Genomic DNA, 12,432 nt, shown 5'->3' with positions numbered 1-12,432 from the left:
GTAATGTTTGTATAATATAAAATAAATAAAAAATATTTCATGAACGAATTCATCAAAAAAAGTACTTTATGTACGGTTTCGTTCACTTACTTCCACATTTTGTTTCAACACTGGCACAATTTGCGAATGATAACCAAAACGGACAACACGTTTTTGAGCAGTCAAACCCTATCGTCTGAAAACGCACAAGTATTGCCATTCGCAAATTACTCATGGTTCACACATGCGCAACAGTTGCTGCAATTATACAATTCCGTTTTGATCTTCATTTTCTCATTCTGCAGGGGTGGAAAAAAATGTAGCAAACATGATAGAAAAGGTACAGAAAGTACTTATGAGATGAATTCACACATAATTATTTTTTATTTATTATTTATTAATCTAAGTTCTCAAAAAAATGTGAAAACACCTATGATGTGTGAGTGCGAAATGTTTACTAAAGGGCTGTTTACACCGTCTATCAATGTCATATGAGCTGTCATTTCTTTCAGCCATTCGACATTCTCTATGTTTGTCAAAATTGACGTCATACATACAACATTCAATTTGTGCGTTCATACCTACAAGTCATGGTAGAACAAATACAAGGTAAAGTTAATACTACAACAAATACAACTCGAACAACAACCACAAAGGAATTTGTTTTTGTTTGTAAACCTTAGTGTCAACGTAAATGTAAACAAAACAAGGAAATGTCTATAAATTATTGGAATTTAAAAAACTAATAATTTTTCACATTTGATTGAATATTTTGGAAAACATGAATGAAAACTCGTTAGATTTTCAATTTGAATGTTTCCATATCATTCCACTAAATGCATAATTTCTCGCAGAAAGTAGAATACTTGCAAAAATGTTTCGGGTCGCTGGTAATTCATTGAAAAAGAGAAGATGTTTCAATCATTTGCTTTTGAAAACAAAAAAGCACATGTTTATTAGGGCTTTATTCTTTTCAAGTTTAACAAAATACCACACATATTAACAAATATTGTACCGCCTCTATAAGCGGTGTTTTAGTGTGCGGCATGTCGTTCGGACCTGGAGGAGGTTACATGTCAATGATATGAAGCCGTCTTTATATGAAATAGTTTTTTTTCTGATGAATAAATTTGTTCTTCAAAAATATATATCCCTAATATACATTGAACATAGAAATAAATACATAAAATGTCGAATGGAATTTGACACTAACACTACAACCCAGTTCAGTCAGCTGGGTATTGCTGCTACCTTTTCTTGTTCTACCATGCCTACAAGTGTTATTTTCGTATGACATAACCTATAAATATAAAAACAGCTGTTTTTGTCATTGTTTACATTTATTGTTGAGTTGCAAATTTGCGCAAATTTTAATTTTGTTAATGTGGTATAATAGGCTTTTGGCGTTATAGAGGCATTCATGTTTTTGGCACAAAGCAATCATTTCCAATACTGCTTCTTTCGACCAATCGATCTGAAAATAACATTATAAACAACATTTATTTACTTTTCTAAATATTTAAATATACATAACTCTCCATTTTCTTTTTTAAAAGATTATGTTTTTCATTTTTTTTGAGAATGCCAGAAAACAGCTGATTAATTTATGTTTACATACGAGAATGCCGTATCAAATAGAGCGCCCCCTAAATGAAAAATTTACATATGAGTTGCCAAATCATTTTGATAGATGAAAATTTTCATAGTGGTCACACTATAGCCCTGTTCCTTTACGTGCAAGAATCTTCAAGTTTTACAACTTTTTACTCGAAAAGCGTTCCTTTACTTCAGACACCATACAATTCATATGGAAGCAGATTACAACTTTTGCTACTTTTGACAGTTTTACCATTTTCAAAAGTAAAGGAACAGACCATATGTGTACAACATTCGCTGGTAGAAAATTTGACATCTCATACGACATTGATAGATGGTGTAAACAGCCCTTAAATGATAATGTTTAATGTAAATGAAAAAGTTAAGTAAATAATCAGTTTTATTTGACCCAGCTGCCGCTCTGACGCCTCTGCTTGGAAAGGAAATAACTGCTCTGTTCCAGAACCTGCAAGAAGCTACTATTTTTTACTACGATAACAATTTTTCCTTTATGTTATCGAAGAAAATAGTAAAAAATACAGTTGAACCTCGATTATCCGTGAATCGATTATCCGGGAACCTCCATTATCCGTGATAGAAAAGAACTGTTGGACTTTTTACCATTTCTTCTATTTTTCGTTATAAACTTCATTACCCGGGAGTAAAAACACACTTTCCAATTAATTTAATTAAGCAAACAAATGGTAAACAAACGAAAACTGGAAATTCTCCCGTATTACACAATTTGTGTATTTATGGTATCACAAAAACCATGGGACAAAGTCAATTCAGATGAATCTGATGATGATGATATTATGTATCCTTCTAAAATTTGGTGGATTACCGTAACAATTTAAATAAAAATTGCAGATTTACATATTATTGTACAATATTATGCCATTTTTACTTAAAAATATGTTCAAAAACTGCATAAAATCATTGCCTCCATTATCCGGGAAAATCGATTATCCGTAATGCCTCCGGTCCCGACCATCACGGATAATCGAGGTCCGACTGTAGTAGATTCTTGCAGTTCTGGAACAGACCGAACAATAATGGGTAAGTAAAAAGGTCTTGATCATGGTACAATTAGAAAGGTAGATGCCTCAGCCCAGCTGATCGAATCTAAAACGTCAAAAAACTATGAATTCGCCATGAAAAATCAAAACAAAAAACCATATGATTCGGTAAGTAAGAGATAGCATGTCTACACTTTATAGACAAACACAAGCGATAAAAAGAGACAACAGGAGACCATTTGGCGAAAATTTTGACAGTTTACATTACAAAAAAAGTTGCTTTGTTGTAGCAATTCGCCGATGCATCTACCTTTCTTATTGTACCAAGGTCTTGATGAATAAATTAATTAGGCAAAGAAGCAAGCAACAGTAGACAGCAGTCGCGAAAGAAACATGGAAGAAGATACATAGCGACAGGAAAAAGCAGCATTATTTTGCAGCGCAAAAATCACGAATCAAATCACATCTCACAAATTAAAAAAATGTGGCAAATGTTCACATTTTACAGATAGACCCAATTACTCTATTATCAACGGAAAGGCGTTCACCGAGGACAATGTGTTGGTGTACAATCTGTTTGTTTATAACATTCCTTCCAAGACGACTGAGCGCCAAACCCTTGATTACTTTAAGACTTTTGGAGAAATTAAAAATGTGCGTCTGCTAAATGATCGAAAGCACAACAAGGGCATCCATCCGGCGCCATAGAAACTTGGATTTGTTAATTTTATAGATCCCGCTGTTGCAGCCAAGTAAGTAGAAAGAAACTTTTTGTACTTTTGTTATGTATTAAGAATTTATGTTTGTTGTTTTCAATAGAAACAACTTTGTCGCCACATTGCTGTCATTTGGCGGGAATATTTAAAATAGTATTAGCCCCCATCATGTATTGTCATATTTCTGAAATTGTCACCATTGGTAGCTCATGTAAATGTTTTTAAAGGATATTCGATATATTCCCCCTACTTATCTCCCAAAAATATCTCATTAGGAACGCCAAAATGAAAAAGACGATCTAACTCTCCTATTTTTAACCACCCAAACATGTGCATATTACTGCCTTAAATGCCATGGAACAAGAATGGTGACCCCAGCTGCTGTGGCTGTTTCATTCTTAGCCAAATCATACACCGAGGTGAGGTGGTCCAGTTTAAAGGTGTTTCAATGCTAAAACCTCAACGTGCACTGTTGAAGAAGGAGTCCAAAATTTCGATAGAAAAACACAATTGAAGGAGGATGTTCTAATAAGCTTGAGTAGTTTTAATTCATTTATTTTAAATTAAAAAGAAAAGTTTCCGTAAGTCGATGGTCAGACTAGCAAGGTTTCTTGAAACCAATTTCGTTAAAATTTCTTTTCAAGTTTCGTTAGTGTCCACACACGTTAACGTGAAATTTCAGATTTTTTCGTGTCCTCTTTATTTTACCATTCGCGTTTGTTGTGTTTCTCATACCAATAAAAACAAAACATGTTACATGCGCTGTTGTAGGGGTGACAAATTGTGGGGATTAAGTTTATATGCTTCATCTTCTAAAATATCCTTTTGCACTTTTTCTATATTAATTTCATTTACCTCCAGATCTTTGGGTACCAAATTATATGATTTCCAAAAATCTATGCCCAAATACAATTCTCGTTCAAGGTCAGGACAAAGGAAGAAATCCAAGGTTCTGATTTTATCATTATTTTTTATATCTAATTTAACTTTTCCAATTATTCTATGTTGCTGGCCAGAGGCAGTTTTGACGTTGGTGAATAGAGGTTTAATAGCGACATCTATGGATTCTATAAATTCCCTACAACCTTTTCCAATGATACTAATTGAGGCCCCTGTATCTAATAGGCCCCTGATTTTTACACCTTGAACTTCTACCTCGGCAAATAAACGTGGGTCAGAATTAGTACCAAATTGCTTTACTGACTCTATGACCAATCTCATCTCATTATGCTTGTTCTTGAATTTTTGGCGCATTTTCTTGATTTTGGAATCATTTTCTTTTGGGACTTGACTATCTCCCATTATCCTTGCTCTGACTTTATCATAATTTTCTTTTCGCATTTCAAGTGGGACATAATGTCTCATATTGGGTTCATATGACCCGTTATTAGCTTTAGAAATATGGTCTAATATAGATCTCTGGTTTGTAACTGGACGATATTGAACATTCTGAATAACCTTTAGGGGTTTGCAGTTGGACGTGGCCCCCCCGTCGTGTCCACGCCCCTGTTCCGGTTTCCCTGTTGGCATATGTCGCATTGCGGGGTTTTGATTCCAGGCTTACCGCATTTATAGCAAAATAATGCCCTGGTTGTTGCTTCGCATTCGCGGAAAGTATGGCCAGATTTTTGGCAATTCCAACAACTTATATTTAGGTTTCGTTGTCTCCCTGCTTGTAGGGCAGCAATCTCTTCAAACCCCTCTTTATTCTGGTAAGTCTCTTCTTGGTAATAACTCCCGTCAATCTCTATTTCATTCGCCTGTCTCATCGGTCGAGATGGTGGTGGAATGTAAGCTCTATTTTCTCGTCGAAGAAAATTTTTTTCAGCTTCGTTGCATTCCACACGAAGTTGTTCCACTGAAGAGACCTGTATAGGGTAAACAATTCGACTTACGTTTTCCCTAATATTTCTCTTCATTATTTTTATCATGTCAAACTCTGACAGTGGTTGAACCAACTTCGCCCTCATCTGACCCATGACATGAAAATACGTATCAATTGACTCACTGGGCTGTTGTCTCCTTTGGGCCAATTCCGTTATAAGCTCCACATTGGTTTTTGAGGATTGGTATTGGCTCAATAAACTATGTTTGAGTTCATCCCAATCATGGAATTTATTAGTTTTCTCAAATAGCCAATACCACGACGCAGCTCTTCCAGTAAGCATAATGTGAAAGTCGCGTATCATTTCAGTCCACGGGATATTGTATTGGCGTTGGAAGTACTCTACACGATACACGAACTCTTCGACTGAGAGTCCTGACGAGCTACCGTCGAAATGGAGTCCTAGCTTGTTGATTCTTATACCAAAATTGGGGTCAAATCGTGTCGGATTATTGTTTTGTACCGGACCATGCCTTGCCAAGTGGTTAGAAGTGGAATTGGGCTGTGGGTTTGCATCTTCCCTGTTAGAAGTTACTCCCATTGTCCCGTTGATAGGAGCTAAGGATGTGGGGTCGCTATTTAAGTTTGGAACCTGTCCTGTCAATTGGTTTGAAATTAGATTTAGTTGATGAGTCACCAGTCTGCTAGTAGAAGCTACATTTTCTGCACTATTAGTAAACATTTCTGGCCTTTCAGGTCCCTGATTACGACTTACACCATTTCCATTCCCTTCATTTATCGCCTTGGTCAAATTGATTAATGTTTTCTTTATCTCATCCATTTCTGATTTCAGATTTTGCATTTGATTCTCCAAGATTCGCTGACCTACAAAAGTTCCCTGTGCGGTGGCTTCATTTTCCTGAGGACCACCTTCTGGTGCCCCATGCAAAAAGACTGGCCCTAACGAGTTAGTAACTGGAGAGCCAACGTTGATGGTCGCTGACAAATCCCTAAATTGACCCGGGTTATTTGCGTTACCTTCTGCCATTTCCTGGTTAATATCGTCTTTCTTTTTCTTATTTTCAATTAGTAAGGATCTATTTAAATCAAATGTTTCAGGTCTATCTCTTTTTCTATTCAGATCTTTCGTTTTGGAACGCGTTGATAGATGCATCCCCAACACAACGGTTACAATTTGAACTTCCCTACTAGTAATTCAAAAAAAACTATTTACTATTTTAATATATGTAATTATTATTCACTAAAGTTCACTTTTTCATTATTAGCGAGGACTTCTGGACGAGATGTGATATGTGCGGTTTTTCTTGGCCTTTCAAGGGGTCTATCTGGACGGTGATGCATAAGACAACATTAAACATAATCACTAACAAAACTCATAATTTGCGATGTGACACGATGCATCGTTGTTACGAGTACATCCTTAACTATTCAACATGGACAGATACAACATATCCTAACATATTTCTAGGACGGCTATCTAACGTTTGAACAGGCTCACAAAACAAATACACTAACACTAACATTCAAATTTTTTTTTTTCCCAGAAAATGATTTGCAACTACCCCGGTGTACTTTCTCCCACGGTAGGCCAAATCCTTTCCTGTTTTGAATATAGTCATTCCCCACTTTCGCCCCAGTATTCCAATATGTTTCACTCCATACAACAGTCTGGCTCATGTCCAGACTGGCTATGAAGCGAGAACACTGTGGACACTGAAACTCGAGTAGGAGACTTTGGGCTATTTCATTTTCTTTAATGGGCTCTTGCCGAGTGTTTTGGTGACATACACTCCGACATAACAACCGATTTTATATCTGGTTAACATTATTTTTGGGCGCCATATTGTTACATGCGCTTTGGTAGGGGGTCCTTATCCTTAGGGGCACCGGCTAGTTTGGTCGCCTCTCTGGGTGTGGTCCCAACCCATTGCCCCTACTCCTGACATGTACCAATCAAACAAAGGAAAACTACACATACTGACACTGAATTAACACCAAGATGCATCACCCCCTATATTACCCCCAACTGTGACCCATACACTGCCCACCCAACCATGATCACTACCTCCTTCTGTTCCACTTAGTGACCCCACACACCGCCCACATCACACCACTTACCTCGTCCTTTAGTCCTCTATCGAAATATCTAACACATCATCTTTTAAATTCTTTATAAAAAAAAATCAAACCATATTTATTGTAATTTTAATCCTAACATATAATTAAACAAATATACCAACATTAAACATATGAATACTATTAATAACAAATTTTCTTTTCTTCAATTTAACAAAGATAAATAGATAATAAAAATAGAAATGATAAAAAGGCAAATTTTTGTAGTTTTAAATATACCCCTAATTAGGAATTTTTAAATTTTTGGCGGTTATTTACCAATTCAATACAAAAAGCGAAAGGTCTGTTGACCAATAAACATGTACCCTAATGGGCCTATTTTATCGTTTCATTACACTGAACATTAACATAAAAAAAAATAAATCAACACTCGCAAAGTGATAATAATCGGAATCCACTATGACCGTGGTCTTAAATATCAATAATTTCAAACATTCAAACCCACCCTAATGTCCTCAACAAAGAGCTCTTTTATGAAGGAATCGATGGGGAACAAATTTTCAAAAATAAAACTAAACTTTGGGAATGCTGAAACAAAGGTTTAAAAATATAAAAAAAATATAATTAAAACTAAATATAAATATTACTACGTCAATCTTAAATAAACAGAAGAAATATATTAAATAATACACTAATAATAATAACTATAAGAAGAAAATAAAAACATAAAAAAATGGATATGTCAAGGGAAATTTTCTATTTGCATGTAATCTGCTTGGTTTTTTGACTCAATTGTCCTTATAGGTTGTCAATTTATTTCTTTTGGTTTGATCTCCAATGATTATTCACATCAATGTGTCTCAAGGCCAGTTTTCTTGCTCTTTGACCTCAAATTTTCATAAATCAAACAAATCTGCTTTCTAATTTCAATGATCTTGCCAGGTGCGCGTATTGGAATTTCACTCACAGTAAAATTAGAACAGCTAGCTGTGGACACTATTTCGTGTCTTGGATAATGTATAACAGGTATAACAATTCTGTGGCGTTGAACTTGGAAATAATCTTGGCTCATAGGTGGCGCTCAGCCGATGTTTTTAATATAGGGAAATATAACTTCCTACCTTATACCAAGTGGGGTGTTGTCCAGGATGGTTTTAGTTTTACCAATGTCCACTAGATACCACTTGTACAAATTTTTGAGCCGGTAAACATGTCCATACAATTTGGCTTGCCTATCAAAAATGTATTCCAAATAAATATTTGGCTTTTTTTACAAATTTATATTGATTTCCTATTACCTTTTAACTTTCGCCAGAATTCCTATTAAGTTACGGATACAGACTGCTGACCAAAGCTCTCTTCCATAAACAAAACACCACCTTTTCCTAATTTTAAGTATATAATTAACACTTTTTTCAACTTTAATACACACATTGTTCTCTACCTTTTAATCTTTATATGTTCACTTTATTGTTTCTTATAGATGTTATATACTTTTTCAATTATCTTTTAACTCATAGAACTTCACTATTGACTGCAATTAAAAGGTTTTATGTTCAACGCCACATTAAAACTACTAACCTCTCTTTAAGGGCTACTCTCTTTTATAGACTTTTCAGTGCGCAGATGTAACTTTCCACTGATGGACATTTTGCAGACGGACACCAATACAACACCCTTTATCCTGCTCTAAATTTGCATAAAGTGTCCCTTTCTACTGCCATTTTTAAATTAGGTTTCACTCAAAAAAATGAGAATCTAATTTCTCTAAACTGCCATTTAAGAGAACACACTGTACCGGTAATACAGTATCCCTAATTGGCCGCATATATGGCTGGCAACCCCTATCCATGCTATCGCACCTACGTGCATGACATTCATAGCCAATTGACGTCTAACACATCTGACATTTTTCATTGTTTGTTTTTTCATTTGGTGGTATATCGTTCATTGTCGAGAAAAAAATTGATTTTACAAAAAAAATAATTGATTTACATTTACTAACCAGATTTTCTTTTTCTTTTCAGGTATTCCACATGTGATGGAGTGCAGGAAAGTACCCAAAATCTCAGTGAACGTGTTCACTGATGGAGTTTGGACAGCTTATGTACTCCTTCACATGTGGATTTTGTTTGCTGAAAAATTCAATCCTGGCCACCATACCCAGGCATCAAGGGTGTATAGCTATACAACAACCAGCGGCACCCCAACGATTGGCATAACCCCAAAAAAGACAAATTCTGTGCCACAACGAATTGAATGGGTGGAACACAAAAAAATTTCCACCCCCAGATAACATACACAACAGGCAACAAAAATTTGCCCCACCAACAACACCTAACCCTACTAACAAGGCATGGCTAACCACAAGAAACAAAAATAAGGTTACCCACAGCAAGTGCCTACAAAAAAAACAAAAACACTAATATTTTACTAACTTTTAGCTCTTTCTAGCTTCCTCATCTTTACTGGCAAAATCGGAAGCTAGGAATAATTTAATTTGGCCGTGGTTTTGAGACCGCCACGAAGGCAAAATGGTCTCCCCTAAGAAACCCTCCACGCAAAAATTTTTTTTGCTGTCCAGGACCGGACTTGGCTTTTAGAGGGCCTCGCAACAAACAAACATAAATAAACTAAAAACAGCACAAAATAATTAACATTTATAATTAAATTAATATTAATACATAGTTAAATTTTCACTATTTCATTAATTTAATGTTTTTATTAAATCTTTTTATGTTTGCTTTGTTCTTAACGTTTGCTTGAGAAAATAAAAATGAAAGAAAATGGAAGAAAAAATCTTGCAACGAACAACAAGAAGAGGCAACACAACAAACACAGAAAACCATGTACATGGGTTTCACTACTTCATACCCCTCGCCTATAAACTTGACGTCGCCATGTTGAAATCGTGCTAGTCTGACCATCGACTAAGGAGGTTTACAATTTACAATTTAAAAGTCAATTTAGAAGTCTTTTTTTAATCTTAATTATGCACAGTATTTTGTTTGCATATTTTTAAGCTACTATATTTAAGTCATGAAATTGTGGCAGCTGGGCATTAAAATTAAAATTGAAAATTAATAATTCATGTTTTATCAAAAATAGTTGTTTTTCTTTTTTAATATAAGTCCCAATTTACATTGGGCGAGCTTACTTGCGGCAATTGTCAGTTTGTAGGTGAGAGAGGGTGCTGAGAGGCAAAGGGTTACCATATGCCTCACCTCTCTCTCCTACAAAATGACAATTGCCGCAAGTAAACTCGCCCAATGTAAATTGGGACTTTCAATCATGGTACAATAATTCTTAGGTAGGCCCATGATACAATGATACAAGGTAACCTCACGCTCAGAGCTCACAGAGTTGTATTCGCTCTGCCGTCCCTTCATTGACAAAATTATTTTGACAAACTTTGTATGTATATGTTAAAATATACATATGTCAGTTGTATTTACGTTTTAAATTCCAAAAAATGTTAATTTAAAATTTATAAATTTACAATTTTCAACCAATTTGGAGTCTATTTAACCCTGTACGTCCGTCCGGCTGGAGGATGACTTTCAACGGATCAGCCGATGTGGTCCACATTTTGGTCCTCGTAATATTTTGTCCAAACTTTGATCAATTTCGAGTATACTATTTTGCACATCGTTATATTTCTTCCAGGCAGAGATCACGTTTGAATATGGGCATATTGACGCAGTCCTTGTCCCTGTTTACAGCGAAATAATGTGTTTATTGGTCAAGGCCACGATACCAGACATATTGGTACAAAAGCTTTAAAATGTGAATAAATGAAAGGAGTGACTGACATTCCAACATTTGCACATGGTAATATTTCTCTCAAAAATGCGCGAGTTTTTGCTTCCTGATATAATCACCCAAAAGCTCAATAAAGCCTACGGTGCCAAACTAAAATGGCTCTTTGGCACGATAACAACTGAGATAAATGACTCCCTACATTACATCCAGTTGCAAGATGGACAAGTCGAAAATTTAAATGCGCGTAGTTATTGTAATCATTGCTACATCACTTGTTAGGGGCTAAATACAATCGGTCCGTTTGAGCCGCTGATAAAAACAACAACCACATGAAAAAAACCTAAGTTATGGCAAGTCTTATTTTGGAGTTTTCATGTGGTTGTTGTTTTCAACGCTTGACGCGACTCAAACGGACAGTTTGTATGTATTTGTCCTATTTAACACCGGAAATACCATAAGTAGATGATATGTATTATCGATCGATGTTTAATAATAAAAGAATTGGAAAGTAATCATGGCTACATTATTTTTGCTGGGGAAAGCAACACCTTCTGATATATGGATCACGAAATGACACAATAGTTAGGGCCACATTTTCATACATCTCTCGTACTAAAGTTCTAAAGATAAAGTCTGTCAATGGTAAAGTAAGGCCCACCGTTTTTATGAGACCTTCCCCACAAACGCATAAAATGCTATTTATTATTTTTTATTAGGAAACAGTTTTTAGCAGCTCGCTTCTAATGAAAAAGGAGAAGACTATATTACAAACAAGGTTTTTTCGTTACATATTAGTAATAAGAATAATAACGGATAATAAGCCTGGTGGTAACAACAGAAAAGTGGTTCTTAGCCAATGCAATGTTACTCTCCTTGAGATCTTGACAAACTTTCTGATTTCTTCAGTTTATTAAGACGAGACAAACAAGTGTTAGCCATCTTGTTGAGGAAGGTTGTATCGCTTCGTTAAGGCGAGCGAATGCAGATTCGTCTCAGATGACAAAACGACCAACATGGCCACCAGGAGCCAATTTCAACAAGTATCGCTTGTCAACCCTCGTGGTCTCAATGCCGGGCATGTTACGGAATGTGCGACGCCAATATTCGTCCTTATAGTATACGATTAAGGTTCCACGGCGGGCAATGCGACGACGGTAGGGCATTGTTCCACAGTCAGCACAGAAGCGTTAGGATTTGTACACGTTTTGGATGTCAACGCAGATGTTCATACATCTGAGGAAGACCACACCTAGCTTGGTATTTTGCAACGTTTGTACTTCATCAGAAACGACCAATGGGAATTCGAAAACGTCATTAATGATGTGATCCTTAGATTGGACAAGGGCTGGGACGCCAGAAGCAGCGGTGGCAGAGACTTAAGCGTGGCGGCGTTAGTTGCTTGACATTGGTTGGAAAGCCTTAATAGGAGCGAACATGC

The 12,432-nt window shown here is 35.9% G+C and overlaps 1 long non-coding RNA gene across 1 annotated transcript; it reads left to right on the top strand.

Annotated features, from left to right (window-relative positions):
- Nucleotides 1-9,136: 9,136 nt before the first annotated feature.
- On the top strand, nt 9,137-10,337 carry LOC141405381 (uncharacterized). Its single transcript, XR_012413193.1, has 2 exons — nt 9,137-9,616; nt 9,677-10,337. It is a non-coding gene; the product is annotated as an uncharacterized lncRNA (long non-coding RNA).
- Nucleotides 10,338-12,432: the final 2,095 nt, after the last annotated feature.

This window comes from Musca autumnalis, unplaced genomic scaffold (assembly GCF_047663935.1).
Source record: "Musca autumnalis isolate F117 unplaced genomic scaffold, ASM4766393v1 scaffold_5, whole genome shotgun sequence".
In the NCBI taxonomy this organism is placed as follows: Eukaryota; Metazoa; Arthropoda; class Insecta; order Diptera; family Muscidae; genus Musca; species Musca autumnalis.
The sequence above is the reverse complement of the archived record's forward strand: the minus strand, read 5'-3'. Positions and strand labels throughout refer to the sequence as shown.